Raw genomic sequence first — 19,392 nt, 5'->3', positions numbered from 1 at the left:
GGACCTGAATATTTTAATGCATTGTTAGTAATTGTAATCAAAATATCTAGTATATTGGAACATTTTTAATAGACACCTCTTAACCACACTTTTTTATATGAACTTGAACAAAGCAAGAGCCTCAAAACATCTCAAGTTCAGGGAAAACACTATACTCTCTACAGCTTGTGAATAGAGTTCATAAAAAGTGCACTTTAAAATCTTCTGTGTATAGAAAATAACATCTATGGTATGTATGGCTATATTGTTTGATTTGTATTGCCAGTTTATAAATAATTTATATTTCTTTTAAATTTTTAACCAGGAAAAAAAAGACCTTCTCAGAAGTGTAACATCTCTTTCAAAAAGATTCCTGAGGCTAAAAAGGAAGAAAGAGAAGTGTAAGCCACTGGAATATCAGGAAAAAGAAAAAAAAATAAAAATAAAAATCCTATGTCATAAATCCTGCCTTACTTTCTGGGGAATAGAGGCCTTGAAGAAGTGGGTAGGCATTACTGCCTGTCAGCTAATTATTGACACCAGCTCAAGGACAAAATACTAGAAAATACTTTGCAGGGAACAACCTCAGGTTGGACTGGACTTGAGCATAGATTAAATAAGGTGTTTTCGAATTTCTGTAAAGTAGTGGAGATGTGGCTTTTTTATCAGAAGTCTTACCTCCACAGCCTGATACGGAGAGACTGCATAACAAGCTGTTCAGGTGGACGCACAATTTATCATCTGCCACGCATTCGTACAACAGCTTGCACAAGCAATGGGTAAGATACCCCTAACAACAGATCGATAATTAAGGGCAAGTGACAGTGTCGCTTCCAGGAAAAAGAAAAGAAAGCAGAAGGGGAGACACCTGTGCAATCAGGTGCATCCCCTTCCCACTGCAGGCAGAGGGGGAGCGTTGGCGCAGCGAGGCTGCAGCTGCACCCACAGAGTGGCAAGTTGGCAGAGCCCGAGATGCAGAATAATGGCTGGGTAATCTCATGTGGTGCAAAAAGTAAGGTTCACCCAGGGCTACAGTAATGTTATTCTAATCAGGGGAATGGGTAAATGATGAAGCAGGAAAATAATGATGCCCTTTAACCTCCTTTTAAATTTTTGAGCTCGAAGTACTCTGGATCAGTACTGGAACACCTCCATAATAAAAGATGCTCCCTTACCCCGTTCTGCCTGGGAATGGTGCTATATATTGATGTGCAAATTAGAAAGACAAACCCCTTTCCTTTCAGCCACATAATCTAAGACCTACACTCTTAGATAAAAGGGGAAAAAGGAGAGGATAAACTATATACAGATAAGTGAATATAAAGAATAATTGTCACACTTGCTTAAATGTTTTATTGCTGTTCTCAGGGGCTTCTTTTCTGTCAAGGTATAGGTGAGATGATAAATGGCATGTTAGAATTTCATTCACATAAATCTTTGATTAAACATAAAAATCTTAACAATCTGGTTTCATTATAATTCTGCTTCTACAGGTTTCTAATTATATAGTCTGTATTCAAACAGCTAAATCTTTGGGCTTCTTACACCACTGTTTACACTTTGTTGATTTCTTCTTAACCTTTAAGAGCTATTGAGAAATTAGTAGATTATTCTTATTCATCAGTCATAAGTAAAGCATGACTATAGAACAAAGGATGATGACAGAAACTGCGGTGTATTAAATGGACAATAACCAAAAAAAAATGTATTTCAAAGACATGCAAATGTCAGCAGTATTAAGATAACATGGTGCTCAAGTGAATGCATCAGAATGGCTGCTGAAAATTACTGGGATTAACCAGGAACTATTTCCTAATGCTAATGAAGTACTGCTGGGGATAGAAAAGCAGCAGTAAAGCATAATAATAAGATGTGCACATGTTAGTTATTATGCATTTCATAAAACAGAAGAAAATAACATCCTCTCATCTAGTATGTCTTCAGATAAGTTTATAAGATTGTGTTCTTCATAAAAGTTTACAAGCACGCTGCATCACCAGCCAAGGCAACAAAAGCTGAGGAAAATACTGATTTATCAAAAAATAACCAAAAGACATGCACCATGACTTATCTTAAATGTTTTACATCTTCATTTTATAGGATTAAAAAAATGCACATTTTCTAAAACCAGCTTTGCTTATAGACAGAGAGCAGGATGGGTCATGTTAAAGTGCAACTCTATAAGCAGAGACAGAGGTGGAGACTGTGAGAAGGAGGAAATAAGAGAGAACAATATTTTCAGTCCCCCCCCCCTTTTTTTATTCTTAATCAACACTATGTGTGTTGGTGATATCCCCGCTACCAGTTGAGGCCAGAATGTAGGCCAGTATCAAGATACTGATGAGCAATGATTATTATGAGCTTTTTTTCCTTTAAAGAATCAGGATTTTATACTGCTTAGATAATTCTGACTGAGACACTACGCGATATTCAGGTGCCTATCTTCCACTGATTTCAGTAACAGCTGTGTCCCAATACTTGTAAGAAACTGGGCCTCTGTTACTACAAGTAAACTGAGAAATCCATCTAAGAAACAACAGCTGCATTTGTGAGCAAGGGTCAATCAAAGAGGAACATAAGGGTGGCTGATTCACTTCTGCTTTTTCCATTAAGCAAAAAGTTGAAAATCTGATTCAGTTACTTGTTCATCCAAATACTACTTGTTTAAAATTGTTTGTCTATTGATGTAAGACACAGTCAAAGAGAAGCCTCATTAAACTAAACCACCTTCATGCATTTGAGATGCAGTAGAGCACCCAGAGAGCAGATAAAAGTACCAAAGCTGCAACCTGAATGGCAAGCAGACCTAGACAAAGTCTTCAGTACCAACCCTGATTAGCCAAGATATGCACTTCTTGACTACCAATGCATGTAAAAACACTGTTCATCATGACGTTTGAGGGATGTAGCAGAAGATCCTCTTTTCATCAGATACAGTATCTTTAATAACTAGCCACAACAAGGACATTTCTAAAAAAAAGATTTTAGAAATGCATTATAGATTCTTCTTTACAAGTAATCAGATGTTTGTTGATATTTCTAACAGTTGTAAGAGCACTGAAGAAATGGAAATACACCATAAAATTCTTGTACCTAGATTAAATTTTGTCACCAGTGTCAAAAAGCCCTGGAAAAATGCTGAAGCACACTATATTAGACCGTAACAAATAGGAAAATGCTTCATGCCTTCCAGAGAATATAATAAAAGCTGAATAACAATAAATTGGGAACTTACGATTATTTGTTTTTCAGAGGTAAGTCCTATACTGGGATCTGTGTCAATTTCTAACTCTAAAACTAACTTATGAAACAATGATATAATAAAAGCAAAAAAGACAAGTATTATTTACTTATAGGAGTTTGTTCACTTCTCCAAATGTATCATTATCTCCAGACAGAGGAAACTGTTTTAATTCACACAAACTTCTCTCATGCAGAGAATTATCCACTAGTACCTTCACGGTAATAATTTTAGCACTGTAAAGGAGAGATTCTCAGGCTCTCAGTGGGATCAAGCTCCATTAACATTAGTCCTAGAAATCTACAATAGTCTATGTTCAAAGCTTAACAGCACAGAACCAGCTGCACTAGATCAGTCCAGCTAGCCCAGTACCTTCCCTCCAACAGTAGATATAAGCAGATGTCCAGGGAAGATCAGGTCAAGAACAGATGTTGCCTCCCTAAGTTCTTTTCTGGCTTACGACTTTCTTGGGGACTTCTGAAACCAAACATAGTTTCAAAACATTCTGTAACCCTTAATGATTTACTCTTCCATGAATTTACGCAGTTTCCCCTTGAACTACCATGAACTTTTACTATCTGCCACATCCTTTGACGAGGATTTCCAAAAGTCTACCAGTCATTGCATGAAGAATGACCTCTTCACTTTTCTTACAAAACTGTTCTTACTAGTTTAATTTACCCCTTAATGCTTCAGTTTGAAGACAGAACTGTCAATCCCTACCAACTTTCTCTGTGCCATTTGTAATTTTGTAGACCTCTATAATAGCTCTTCCTGTATCAAATAGACTACCACAACATACATTTCCTGTATCATTGAAAAAACTCCAATATGTTTATACAGCAAGATTTCCCTTTACAAAAGGGATTGTCACCTGAAAGATCATTTTTATTCAGATGTCTGCTAATTCTAGTCCTTTTTATAGTTTTTATTACTTGTCCAGGCCAGATGTTAGGTCTGTAGATTCACAGGTCCTGGAATCTCCCTAAAGCCCTTTTGTTCTCAGTTTTAAGCAAGAAGTTTCATGCCACTTTTAGCAATGCATCAATCTCATCCTTGAATTCCCTTAGAAGGCCAAGGTGAAACCATCTCGTCCCACCGGCTTATTACTGTTTGTTTTGTCCATTTGTTCCACAACCTCTTCTACAGTTCGCTCAAGAAAAACTCACCAATGAGAACCCCAGAAAAGAGGGATCCAGTCTGCAATCTCCCATTTTCCTCCAAAATAAACAGTGATGTAATAAACTCATTCGGCTTCTCTTTATACCTTCATCCTCAATTGATTCTACAAAACATAACGGAACACTTCCTCCTCCTGATGCATGTCAAGAAAGATTAATTATTACTTTCAATTCTCCTTGTTAGTCACTCCTCAAACTCTTTCTTTTTTGCCCTGGCTTACTGTATTTTTATATTTAATCTGCAAAGATTTAATGAGCTTTTTTTTCATTTGGAAAACAACTTCAGCTTTTTGAATTATGTCTTCTTAAATTTTAATACTTTCCTTTTTCTTCTGTTTAGACTCACTGGTTTTCCCTTCTGAAATGATTCTGCTTTATGGTATGTATCGACCCTGTGTTTCTAAATTTTTTTTTTTAACATAGTCCCCAGGCTGCCTGCAAAGATTTAATTCTCTTAGCTGCCCATTTTAGCTTCTTTTTAACAAGATTCCTCATTTTATGTAATTCCTCTTTTTGATGTTGATTACCATATAATTGTCTGGCCCTCCTTTTTGCCTCTAGTTACAAACTGCAACTAAATATGCTTTAAAGAAGTAGCTGAACTTAGACCTGAGACAATGATGAGAGCTCCCTTGAATTACCATTCCCTGGGAAAAACTGACTCAATTTGAAGTGGTCTAGAAATTGTATATATGAAATAAGAAGGCAGGACAGGGTTATTTGACAGCAATAGTAAGTTAAAAGCAAATAAATAGTAATAATAAGTAGAAATATCTATCTGCCTCCCACTTACCTCTTCCTACCAACCCTGCTGGAGCCATATTTCCCTCTTTCCTTGTCAGTTCACCCAGCTTTGGAGTTCATCTCAACCAAGGAAGGGATCTGTATTCTCCTGCTCATTTTATAGATGTGGCTGGGTCTCCCACTCAGATGGGTAGCTCTTACCTTGGGGATATTGGGCTCCATCCCCATCAGCACTTCATAATCTTTGCTACCATCTTTCCTTATCGTTTCCTCTTAAAAGCGACCAATGTAATGCATTAAGCATTGTTAAAAAAAAAAAAAAAAGGCATATATGTTTCTGTGAATACCTGTTGCACGTTGTAGGAAGTTGTTCCATATTGTAAAACTCATTACAGAGTGATGTGCACATGTGTGCCTGGGCAGCAACCCTTAGCAGGGATTTAGGAGGCTATCCCCAAGCTCACAGATGGCCATGTGGCAATTCAAGCTACGGATGAAAGCAATGCACAGGAGAAAGTTACAAGGTCCTTTACTAGGTAATAGCCTTTTTTAATGTTTTCCAAAGTATAACAACTGAATACTCTCATCTCATTAGCATTATCTTGATAATGAATAACCAGGACTGTGCTTGGTCTGCATGAGATTGTTCCTTAAGACTCTGTTGTGCTAAGCACAAAAGCAGGTGTGCATGCAGGCATGCACACATCTCTTATAAAATCTTCTGTTGAGATTCCCACCAGCTAAAAAGCATTAGTCACCACTGTCTCTCAGCTAGATCATCCCCTGACCGGGTTATCCACCTTTAAAGCCCTGGAGCAGCTGCTCAGCCTCTCAGCTGCTTATAGCAGGTTCTTAAAGGAGGGGCAAACCATGAGAGCAGCTATAGCATTTTCTTGGCCAGTTCTGTTTTTCTCATTGTTCTGCAGCCTTCCATCCTGCTTCTTCAGCTCTCCTGTGCAAAACTACAGATCATAGATTCAGTTTCTCCCCAGGTCATTTCATGTAAGATTTGGAAACAGTTAACATTGCTATTTTATATACTAAGCCATGAATCTGGGAATTTAGTTTTAACTAAGGAATTAAACTGTCCAGGCTATGAATTTTGGGGGCTGTGTTTCTGTTGTTGCTGTTGGCCTTCAGCTATTCTCTGCAACTAACTACACTTAATAGAGCTAGCCAAACTGAGATCTGAGAAATCTCCAAGACCTTCCTTGACTTAGCACTACTTGGGACTAGCTGAGTTCACAGAGTCCAGTTTGGAGCAGTCTGCGATTCAGTTACACTGTGCAATAAAAAGACAGACTAAGACTATTTAAAAACAACAATGAATAATTTGTAATTAACTCTAATAATCAATGGTGTTCATTTTTTCTCTCTCTTACCTGTTTACTGCCATGCTTGTCAGAACTGAAATCCCACTTACCTGTCAACTGAATTTGTTTTGGGGCTATGTCCCAGACGGTGTAAAGAGTTGTGTTAAGCTTACACTTTCACACCTGAAGAGGTTGGTTGCTTGGGGATTTTTCTGTGTTTTCTGAGCCTTTAGCAGTTGGATTAACTGGCTGGGCTAATGCCATAAAGGTCTTTGTGTGGGGAGACAGTCATTTCCTTCCATCCATACAAATACTGTAAAACTTGTAAATATGCCCCCCATTTGGCACATTTGCCAACATATTTTCCAGAACTGTATTTTCTCAGAGTAACTGAGAAAGTGTTTCAAGTGATTTTACCACCAATAACTCTAGGGAAGGGAGGGCAAAGAGCATCCTCCATGAAACAATGAAAAAACCATCTCCGCATCAGTAACATATGCATCCAACACTATGAAGCTTAACAGGTTTGTGAGCAGGGCTCACAACCTGTTCAATGACGAGGAGAAATCTCTTTGCTGTGCAATGGAACAATTTCATCATCTTTCAAGACCCTTCTCTTGGCTTCTCCTGTAGCAAAGAGAACTAGCGCCAACGGGAACTATGACTTGCAGTTTAGTGAGGAAAGGAATATTGCCAATACAGTTTTAGATGATTCTGTAAACAAGAGCTTGCTTTACTAAACCAGTGTCTCTGGTGCAAGTGTAGTAAGAGTATTAGTGCAGTATTAGCTAGTAACAGCACAGGGAAGGGCTTCAAGCCTTCGCTGACAAAAACTCACAACTCACTTGTGGCTTTGCCTTTCACATGTAAGGCAGCCATACCAGAACTATGCCAACAAACCTTACTGTATTGTTAACCTCCCATATTCACTCCACTCATCATCCCTTTTAAAATTTCGCACACTGAGTCTTTATAAGTCTGGAGAGGGACAATCATACTGAAAGTTGCATTTGAGTTTGCAGATCAAATCCTTTCTTCCACTATTCATTATCTGCACCTTATTTGCACATTAATCATATGTCAGTCTCAATGTCGCAATGACTGGTGAACGGGCCAATAGCTACACCTCCATTTCATTCCAGCAGTTTCAGCAAAGGTTTCACCCTGAGCTGGAGTGAAAGGCTGTTCTACACACTAGCAGCTTGAGATCATAGTAAATGTACAGAATTGATGTATGAAAGACCCAAGTCCCCAAAACCTGTTTCTCCCTTTCCTGGGTGCTTTACAAATAGAAAAAAGAAAAAAGAAAAAAAAATAATAGTCATTTGAGGAACTGTATATATAATATAGACACAGAAAGGTAGGAAAGGGTAAAAATGAAAGTCACTCTTGTATTGAAAATAATGAACGGAAAATGTTAAAGTAAAAGTGGAGACAGGAAGGAAAACCACAAATTATTCTCAACAGGGGAAAAAGCAGCAATTCCAAAATTAGTCTTCAACTTCAAAAAGAGATGTTATGTCTTCAAAATAGGACATGCAAGTTTTTGAATGAAAGAACACGAATTAAAAAGAAGAAATAAAAAATATATACATTAGGATATCCTAATTTGATTTTAAGCTGTCTTTCTTGTATTGTTCTTTAAACACACACTTTCAGCTCTGCAGAAGTACTGTGTTTTATCCTGTTAGCTTATTGCATGCGCACATTCTGAGAGAGCTGTGCTGCTACAAATATAAGAGGGAAACACAGATATGCAACAGTCTGTTTTTTCCTGTGACTCTGGCTGTTCCCAATCACATCCGCTACCCAGGGAACAAACTTGCCTTCTGTAATCGCATAATAGAGCAAATACTCAGAGTATGATTTGCACTGATGGAGTTATACTATCATATGTTTGCCTGTGTTATACTGCTAATGGTTGACTCAAGACTGCCGCAATTTTACCTGTAATTGTAGCTAATCTATTATCTACAAAAACTAAAGCAGATAAAAGACTGAGGATCATTTCCTCTTACAAAACTTTTTTTTGTGTATTTTAACTTCCTGTCTAGCACTGAATTAGAATTACACACACTGTATTTCAATTTTATATATTATTCTGTTCTATGGATCTTTTTTATTTTAGAAAGTGTTCCCAACTGTACACAGCTCTATCAGCTGCTCTTTGCTAGGCATACCACTGAAAGAGCAAGGAAAAGAATTATTTCAAAATGCATACATATGCAAAATGGATTTAGTGAGCACTAAAAAAGCTACATTTAGTTGTTTTTCACACTGTACTTTCTGCAGCATTTTATGTGTAAACACTGCAGAAAAGAGACATTTCAAAGAGAGGAAAAGTGATTATTGAATTGAACCTATTACACAATATGATCATTTTACAGAACACTAAAGGGGAAGTTCTTAAGCACTGCAGGAGGTTTTATTGTAAAATGTAATTTTTCGGCAGGCATTAATGCTCCCACCTGTTTCTTTTTGTGTCACACTTTTTATAACACCAATTTCCCTACTCTCTGCAAAATACTAAAAAAATAAAAAAGCATGGAAGGTCCAAGCTGCAAAATGAAGATACAGCCTCTCAGACAGCCAAGATGTTTAATACAAGCTGAAATTTAATCTATTAACTCTACATGCTGTATCTCAGTAAAAATGTTACCCGCTTCTTAATATATTATCTACTGCATCACAGCATAATTCCACAGTGGAGTTGCAATGCCAATGGAATATTGGTGTAGAAGGTTACAAGCTGAATATTTACATAATCCTTTAAAATAATTGACTTTTTGTTGCAAAGACAAACTACCTATCTGGAAGGTTTCCGTAGGCATATTCTTCTTTACAATTCATATGATATTCTTCATAATATTTTAGAACATTTTACTGAAAATGAACACTCATTCAACGTAGCATAGAACAGATGCCTACTAAATCAATGCAGAAGATATCATTAGGATGAACTCCTTGAAAACGCTAATAATTTAAAAATTGGCCCAATATCCAAAGAAAGTAATTACAGCAGTCATGACAAAGTGCTGGCCAGTGTTGCCAAGTTTGGCTTCAACAGAGATTTGGGCTGGCATCAGTGACTATTGCCTACAATTCTTTTAAAAATAAACTCGGTATGGAATTTGGATACTGAAAAATGTATTATAAACAGTTACATATATTCTGATCTAGAAAAGTTCTTACACTGCCTATGTCACATAGCACAGTCCAGCAATGTCCCCAAAAATGTGGTGAGTGTGCATTGTCCATGGTTCATTTTCTCTTTACCTTTCCCAGTAGAAGAGTTCTGAATGTAATACTTAACACCAATAAGGTTTCCTTATATATACACTGCTGCCTACATGGGTGGAGAAACTGGATGCTTAACTGGTCTACAAAGTTCTGATATCGTATTTCAGAGAATACTCCAATCTTGGTTCACGATATGGAACTGCTATATGGTTGACAAGAACCATGGAATACAGGGTGATTAGAATTAACTGATATGAGTTATAGCACATCAGATCAAGTCAAGGGTAGGTTGTTTATAAGTTAATAATCACCTACTCAAATGCAATCAGTTCCTCTTGAAGAAAATGGAAAATCATACTTCTCCAAACAGAAAAGAATACATAAAGTAAAATTCCTAAATAGGATAAAGAAAGAAAGATGAAAAAGTACTGTTAAAAAAAAAGAAGAAGAAGAAGAAACTTTGAAGAAACAAGAATAAGGAGGAAAGACAGAGACAGGATAGAAAGACCTATATTTGTAGGAGACAGGTTCTCTTTAATTGCTGAACAAGTCAAGGTCAGAGAAAGGCAACTTGGAACAGACAGAGAGAGGTTACAAGTTTCAGCAGAAAATCCCTATGTTGAAGGAGAAAAATAGGAGATTCTGACCTAATCTGAGAGCTGTTCCACAATAACAAGGAATACAAGGCTGAGAAATGTGAGAAGGGGTTCTTAGCTTTGTCTGAGTCTATGTCCAATACAATATTTTGTCCTATATACATAAGCATTTACTTAAGAATATATTTATAGAAACTTGTCCAAAGTTGTGTGTGACTTGTGCCCTTGGAAAGTTAATTGTAAACTCAGAGTGCTCGGAAGGCAGACATGTGAGAAAAAATATATATTTCAGTTCCTGAGAGTTATTAGGAGGTCAATGCTAGCTCTGGGATCAAAGAGGCAGGGGAGTGTTTCCGTTTGTTAAATGAATAGTGGTTATGACAAAATTGAAAAACACTCATCTTAGTGCTTAAAATAATGATTGTCCAGATCTAAACACAAACAGTGGAAGTCCAATATTTAACTTTCCTTCTTTCTGTTAACCTACTTGCTTTCTGTTGTAGGTGCTCCTTTCCAGAGAAACCCGGAATTAGACTTTTATGATTTAGGATGTCCCATGAACGAATATGCGTAAAGCTTAAGAGAGAAATACTTTCCACATTCATATTTTACTAGAATAATATTTCATCCTGGATATGGACAAACTCATTCAATTTTCCAAATCATTAATATTTATTGATACTGTCTGAGCATCCAGCTTGGGCTGTGGATTCATTCTGCCAGGTCATTTATAAACACAGAAACATGTATACTTTTCCAAAATCATTATGATAATTCATATTATAGGTGGAGCTGATACTAGCATTCCTTCCTAGGCTGCCAGGTATTCATTGCACAACCCAGAAACTATTCTGCAGTGAATAAAATTTATGCAGAAAATGAAATATTTTCTTACAGAACTTCCATCTTGTCTGCTAGAGAAGCTGGAAAGTGTATCACGATGAAGCAGGAAAAGAAAGAATTGCACATGGACACAAAGCTGACCATTAGACTAATGAATCAGAATCTAACCCTGCCATTACCATGTACTTTCAAAGCAGCATTGGCAGACTTCTTAAACCAAAACGTTAACAGCTGAATGTCAAATGGGTATCCACAGTTTTCTGGGTGTCTGATTTCAGACTTTTGGCATAGATTTGCAGATGTGCTAAGAACTCAGCGTTATAATTCAAACCAAAGTGGAGCTATCCTCTGAATGTGATGCAATGTTATGTCAAATACTCTCAGAAATGTAGGGGCTGTGTGTTTCATATTAGCTATAAAAAATCTGTGAGCTTTTATGTCAATTTTGATCTTCAGATTTTTTCTGCTTCAGTAAACAGGAGTAAATTGGAGGCAATTAAATACCCTAATTGTCCACAGGTGTGATAAAAATAAATGTTTTAGCATTTGCCAAGTTCTTGGATGCCATGGGGAGGAAACACACGAACACCTATAAAGAAATTACTTCTCGTATTTTAATTCCATGTTCTGAGGGCCTGCATCAAATAAGATCAGAGTCATACAGATCACTCATAGCTACTATTCATAATTGCTATTCCACCGACAGAGTCAGGAATCCTCTTCAAAGATTATACCCTGCCCCTAATGATAGAATTTTCAGGAAACAAAGTGTTATATTTCTTACAGTATAATGTAAGACCAGAAATTCAAATGGGTCACTTCTAGCAGTTTTCAAAAGGTCTTCCTGAGTTTTGGAGGTTTTTCCACTTGGAATCAGTTTGAACTAAGGTAATTATTCTGCGGAAGGAAGAGATTTTCTATTCTTTTCTCGCTGCTACATTTTATCCTTGGACCCAAGACAAAACTATTCATGAAACAAATAATTTTCTAACTACCAAACACTTGAAAACTATAGGGAAATGACTAGATCTGTGAATGAAGGGAGAGCAGTGGATGTTGTCTGCCTTGCCTTAAGGAAAATTTTGGACATGGTCTCCTACCATACTCGTTTATCCAGGCTGGGATGTTGCATTTGTTCTGGCTGAGTGGACTACTAAATGGGTGAAAAACTGGCTGGACTGCTGGGCTCAAAGGGTAGCCGTTAGCAGCTGAAACTCTACCTAGCAGCTGTTACAAGCAGAGTTCTTCAGGAGTCTATCTTGGGACCTGTCCTGTTTAATATCTTTATCAAAGACCCATGTGAGAAGGTGGAACGTACCCTCATTAAGCTTGTGGATGAGATCAAAGTGGGCATTGCAGTCAGTCTACTTGAGGGGAGAGCCACCATGCAGAGGGACCTACGCAGGCTGGAGGAATGGCCCCATAGGAACCTCATGAAATTAGTAAAGACAGATGCAAAGTCCTGCACCTGTGCCAAAAAGGACCTCTGGGTCCTGGTTAATAGTATGCTATGAGGCAGCATGAGTCCAGGCTCAGGTGCTTTCAGATAACTAAATCCTAGTTAACTAACTTTACTAAGTCTTCTTTTTTCAGCCTAGAGCCCTATCAGGTCCTTCTTAGGTGAAACAGCAACTTTGTGGGGTCACTGACAGAATATTATTGTGTATTTCTCTGTTGTTTTTAGCATTTCTTTCCATCAGCCTTTGCAAAATGTTTGCCTCACTTCAGGGAGTCTTTTTCAAGGAATATTAGAAAAGATGGATCTTCATGTTTCATTTGCTGTGGTGACACCACACACATAGCTTACAAAAGTTTTACAGTGTTCTAAGTTTATTTGGCATGCCCTCATTATTAAAATGAGATGATTTTTCTGATATTAAAATATTTATTTGACCACATTTTAGATTATTGTGTACTTACAATATCAGTGTTTATTACTGATCATGCTTTCCTCTATTACCTTTTTCATGATCCTAAAAATAATGTTATACTGGTGAAGAATACATATGGGAACCTTCTCCTGAAATAAAAACTTGGTGTTTTTTCAGTATTGTATCCAAAACTGAACTTTCATAGCTTTATAAGCCTACTCAATGCATTAATAATTACCACAGTAAGCAGACATTTGGCAGAGAAAGTATTCCTTGATATCTTTTCTAGCTGCAGAGCATTAAGTTTCCTACTACAAGAATCTTTCAGCCTTGACCAAAAAAAAAAAAAAATCTTATAACAGGCCACACACTGTTCCTTTCCTGCTCCTGAAGTCTGGACACAGGCTACCTTCAACTGCTGCTCAGTACTCCAGCTATTCAGGGAAGTCTGCACATTGGTTGACAAAGAATGACTGCTAAATATGTCCTAAAACATGCCTTTACGCCTTTCTGAAGTAAAAGATAGCTTTCCAGTTTATTTCAACAAGGCCAAATTTTCACTCTCCATTAGTCAACCAACTATTTTATGATACCTTTGAGCTGCATGAATAGATATTTCTCAACTGCACACAGGAGACAGGCAATTCCCGCTTTGTTTCCTGTGCACTAATTATTCCATTACAGTTTGAGGTACTTCCTGAAAAGACACTGACTTGCTAAAAACATATTTCATATGTGCCTGAGAATATTAAAAATGGAACTTTTCTTTCATTGTGTTTTACTTTTGAGTTCAGCTTTGGATCTGTTTTGAGTCACTACAATATATTGTTCTGTTAAAATGAAATGATACATAGAAGCCACAACTTGCAATTAGAAAATATTGGCTCTTAAAATCTTTGTTAATACAGGCAAAAGTACAGACAACAGTGCTAATGGTCATTTTGCTCTTTGTTTTTAAAACAGCTGACTTTGCTTATTAAAAAAAAAAAAAAACTCAACATGTTGTCATGCAATATGATTTTATTTCTAAAGCTGTAAGTCCAGACAATGCAAATGAGTTCATTAAAAGGATGTGTGTTACTTCTGGAGCCTAATCACATTTCCTTTTTTGGAAAATGAACATAATCTAGGTAAAACTACACTAACCTAAAAAAAATAATAATAATAAATAAGGAAGAGATTCTGACACCTTACGGCCATACTAGACTAGTTTATTTAGAAAAATGTCATAGCCTGACGACTGTCTGGGATCCAGTCAAAAATTCTGGAAAAGAAAAAATAGCTCTAAGGACTGAAAAGACAAGAGATTAGCTTCAATCTGGTTTGAAAATATACAACAGTCACACCAAGGAGGAATGTGATATTGAACAAATACAGCCACGTGGTCTTGACCTAAGTTATGCTAAGAAATGGCTAAACACTTTTATCTACAACTGAAGAAACAGAAATCATTATTATTAAAATTTTCAAGAGGGTGAACAAACCAACAACCGAGTCCAGCATAAAAAGAGACTTACCTGGCACAAATGCAAGTCCAAAAGAAAACTCTAAATCTGGTCTACCAAATGGCCGTCAATCAATCAAATAACAGCATTAAAAAGATACATATTGAAATGCTGAACACTAAACTTATGTTTGTCAAACACAAACCTATAGCTGGTCATAAGATTTGAATTTAATGACTAGGGTAAGACAGAGAAAAAATTACTGACTTTCAGTAAGAGGATAAGAAACGTCAGAGTTATGTGTCTGTTCGGTTCCACTATTTCCACACTCTGCTACAGTGATGGAGAAGCCTTCTAAAAAAACACCATAATGCTGATGGAGAGAATATCATCCCCTATTTATTTTTCAGCATCTTACAGACAAACCGGCTTATCATTTGATTATCATTCAGTATTCCACATGTAGAACAGAGAGACTACTGCGTTTTGACTTTGCACATTTTCAGTTGTAATTACATTTTGTTTTGCTTCTGACCAAACTTATTCCAACTGTAGGAATAATTAAGACTGAAGAAGAATATCTGAGGCATCATCATATGCATTTAAAATATCCATTCTAGGAAATAAAAATAAGAAACAAAGAAAGAAGAAGAAACAAAGAAACGTAAGAAACAGAGAGAAAGAAACAAAACCACTCCTAACACACTTAAGAAACAAAAAATACGCATATGCTTTTTTCCTTTCCCCCAATGGAAAAATTAAATTGAAAATGTCATCTCTTTATACATAAAATATTCCAAACATCAGCTTTTCACATTTGTTTAGAACTGGTGCCCCAGATTCCACACAAACTGGACTAGAACATCATCAAATCCAGAGATCTAAATCCCTAAGTGTAACTTGAATTTTTTAAAGAATTTGATGCTAGATCCTGGAGGGACTAAACTTAGCCAGAGTTACATAGGGAAGCAAGAGATTTCTCTTTTGAAAGACACTGCATAAGGCCTCCCCTTATTATCTTACCATTGCCAGTCTGACTCGACATCACGGTCAGTAGGGTCATCCTCACCACGTGGGACATGAAACATATTCAATCAGAGCCCCAAAGGGCCAGCCCAAGGGCTGACTGCTCTTGCAATAGCCTCCCCGGCATCTCTTTGGCAGCCAAGGCAACCTTCCTCTTCACTGGCCACAACACGTACTCCAGAGAAAACGGTGGCAGAGCCTGTATAAACTTGCAACACCTTAGCAATCCCCCGCACAGCCTGGCTTTGCAAAAGCATTGCAGAACACACAGCAAACCTGGCCTGCTCTTTTTATGGGTCTCACTGCGCTGTTACAGCAGCAACAGAATCTTTACCTGGAAGAACAGCTCCTGCTTCCAAACTAATTCTCCTACTAGTAATATGCACAAAGCCTGAATGGGAGTCAGAGCTATTCTCATCCTCACAGTGATGAGCAGAGAGGTAAAACAGCAAGGTTATTGAATTTGTGGATCCCTTCTTACTCCCCCCTCACGCTGCCTCCCCGGATCATCTTCCCATCTTCCTCTCTGCCACCTCTGCCCAGTCCCACTTCTCTTCTGCCCCTCAGCCCATTTGGCAGACTTGTACCACCACACTGCTAAGTCGACACTAAGACCAGGAAGGTGAAGCAACACCCTTTTGTAGCAACAAGGGACCTTAGAGTTTGGGATAATTCCAGCCAGCCTGGCACATTTTGGCAATTGATGCTGCACACATCCAGGTGCCTGATGCCATTTTTTCTCTTGTCCAAAGCCATGGCCATTGACAGGCCAAGCCAAATCTTATACCCTGAAGAAGGGCCTTAGCTCTCAAATTCTCACAGCTTGAAGACAGTTGTTTCTCATCTCTCTGACAATTCTCTAGAGAATGATGCTTAAGGGGGAGATGCAGAAGACAGACAGTTGATTTCCCAAGATGCCAGTCTGAGCAAAGTTCCCCTCCCACTCCCTGCTAAAAGGCAAGAGTTAGGCAGGGCTTTTCCTGAGGGCTATGTTGTAGCTTTGAAAGACGATATAAGGGTATCCACGATGTACATGGTTTGAGGGACAGAATCACTGCAAGGAGGAGCTTGGTGAGATGTGAGATGTGGCAAGTATATTTTAGTTTTAGCCTCATTCTGCTTTTCTCTTTGGGAAAGAATTACCCTGCAGCAGTTCTCAATATCACGAATATCACCACAGCCACAATCCTGCTTGACTCTTCCTTCATATTAATCCCTAACACCATTCTGAAGCTTTATAACATCACTCTGAGATGTAAGAGGAATGTACCTATAAGTAAGTGCTCATTCACTGGTATGACTGACTGCTGCAAACAGGAAGCCAAATATAAAGTTGACAGGAGTGTACAGAAGTTAACCCATAGCATGCAAATGGCTATGAAGGGCCGCTGGTTGATTCTGAGCTCTCCATGCAGCCCACAGCTTACCCTCCCCTTTCTTTCTCTTTACTATTTCATCACCTACTCATCTTGTGACACTGACATACTTAGGCTCTGTGGACCCCTCCAATTTCTCTCTCTCTAAGCCAGAAGGTAATCACAATGTAGGTTGGGAGCATGACATTACTGTTTCTCATGCTAAGCAACTGCAAACTGCTCCCAGGAGGATGCCTATTTATTACTGGCTCTGTGCCGTAAAAGACTGACCTAATGAAGCAATACAGAGCAGCTGATGTTGGCAGCTTTTGCTGTATGCACAATTAGAGGTGCATTTATTGGCACAAAATATTTGTGCCCCAAAGGCCACCACATACAGATGCCCTGCCTTGATAATTCTGTGGTGTGGAATTTTTCCTTGGCTGCCCTTTCAAAACCATGTGAAAAATCTGCATTTGAATCTGTTAAGGTTGCAACTGAGTCTTCTTTTGAAAAAAAACTGTATTTTTTCAGTAAATAACCTCGAATGGATCGCCATTTTAATTTTTTTTAACTAGTATCTCCTAATAGTAATATATAAAGAATATCTACAATATTTAATGTATCAAATGTAAAATATTATATATGTCAAGCTAAAACATATATTTTTTCGCATTTTTTATTAGCTTCAGAAATGACTGATTAACACCGGGGGCTACAAGAAAATCTAAAATCTGAGAATATTAATTGTCTCTTTTTGTAACAGAGTCTAACACCTTTGGCATGTGAAAAAAAGCCCATTTTTCAACAAAGATTATGAAACTGTGATTATAAGCTGTACCTAAAGTGAGATGTATCTGACCAAAAAAAAATACAGATTTGAATTTGAGATAGATATAAATATGTATATTTAGACATCTATATTTGGTCTCCCAAACTGTTGAGGTAGATAACCAGCTAAGCTGCCTAAACTCCATGTAGTCAGTGGAGAAAAAGTGCCTCAGGAAAGGTCCTGTGCAGCTCTTTCTCCAGTAGGTGCCTAGTGTAGATCAGATCAGTCATGTCATAACAGTGCCTATTTCTCTCCCCCCGAATGAAAACAGAAGCCCAGCTGAGCAGCTCAGAGGTAGACATCTACTGTGCAGATAATTAAAGATAGCTGAAATGATTTCCACACACCTAGATACTGAAGAACACCTTTCCACTTTGGTCTGAAATTTAGAGGGAGGTGAAATCACTGGAGGAACAGAACATCTAGTCAGTATTATATAAGTCTCCTGCTCCCTCCCTCCCTCCCTCCCATTACATCCACCTGTCCAAACTTCAGCTGTCTGTCTCACAAAATTAAAAAAGCACAAAACCAAGAAATTAACCCTCCAAACTTTCTTATGACTTAAAGGCTCAAAATGTGAAGGGCCAACCTGGCCCTCCCCTGAAACAAGCAACAGAGAAGTGCAATGATCCTAACCGGGAGGTTGCTGTACACTGAGGAGATAGTGACCCACCTAAGAGTTGACCTGAGTCAACTCACACAGGCACAGGCCTGTCCAGTGCTGCACATAGGGCTGCAGGAGAAACTTAGCTGGCTAATTGTAATGGAAGAGCCTGCAGGCAGCTCCCACATGGCACTGGCGATTATGTCACCTGCATCTCCTTGTCTTTATCTAAAAGGGAGGCAACAGGTTCTCATGTGAACACCCTTTTGCTTGACAATAGGTCCATCCGATGATGTATCACTCGAGGTTCCCAGTATCAGAAGGGATGGAAGATTTATCACAGAATCACAGGAGGATTTAACTGATAACATTTTATTTCACTCCTACCTTTGAATATTCTGATTAAATGTCGTATTATACTTAAAGATTTGAGTGGGCATACTTTCTTGCCAAGATCAGAAAGAACTGGCACCTACCTGGTGTACAACACTAACTAAAAATATGTAATGACCACCTCACTTAAATCTTTATGCCTACTGTGCATGTTAGCTGAATAGGGAAAATTAAGCACCTGGGGCTAGGATCCCCAAAGTCAATATGCCAAACAGTACTCTCAGCATGCAGCTGCTGACTGTTAGTCACGTGGAAAACACTGAGATGGAGAAAATCCTAAATTCCGCCTAGCCAATTGCTCACTCAGGGCAATCAGGGCTGATCTCTTCCATAAAAATAAGCACTTACACATCTTCTGCTGGATTGGAAAGAAATGGGGAACTTACTCCCTACCTCCCAATACCTGGGTGAAGGCTCAAAGGCTATTCTATAAATGGGTAGTTCTTTCTCCTTCAAGTATATTATAAAAGCAAGAGGTGGCTGGAACCAAATTTTGTGAGCGCACGGAAAAATGATTACACTGAGCACCATGTAAGATTAATATGAAAGACCCCCAGCGTTCTGGTCTCAAGCAGAGTAAAAGCATGAGCTAGATGTTGAGTTGCTCAGCTCAGTCAAGATTTGGACAGAATGAGTTACTTTAAAATTATATAGGCATACAATGTAAGAAAGAAAAGCACCTATGGAGTTGAAATGATGCTGGACTAAACTAAGAGCTTTTCAAAATGG

General features: G+C 38.0%; 1 protein-coding gene across 1 annotated transcript in view; it reads right to left on the bottom strand.

Moving 5' to 3' along the window:
- The window catches only part of CADM2 (cell adhesion molecule 2), a 123,751-nt gene that overhangs the window by 72,148 nt on the left and 32,211 nt on the right, over window positions 1–19,392 (bottom strand). The gene's annotated exons all lie outside the window — the stretch shown is intronic.

The sequence above is a fragment of the Apteryx mantelli genome, chromosome 1 (assembly GCF_036417845.1).
Source record: "Apteryx mantelli isolate bAptMan1 chromosome 1, bAptMan1.hap1, whole genome shotgun sequence".
NCBI lineage: Eukaryota > Metazoa > Chordata > Aves > Apterygiformes > Apterygidae > Apteryx > Apteryx mantelli.
Note: the sequence above shows the minus strand (reverse complement) of the source record. Positions and strands in the feature narration are given on the sequence as shown.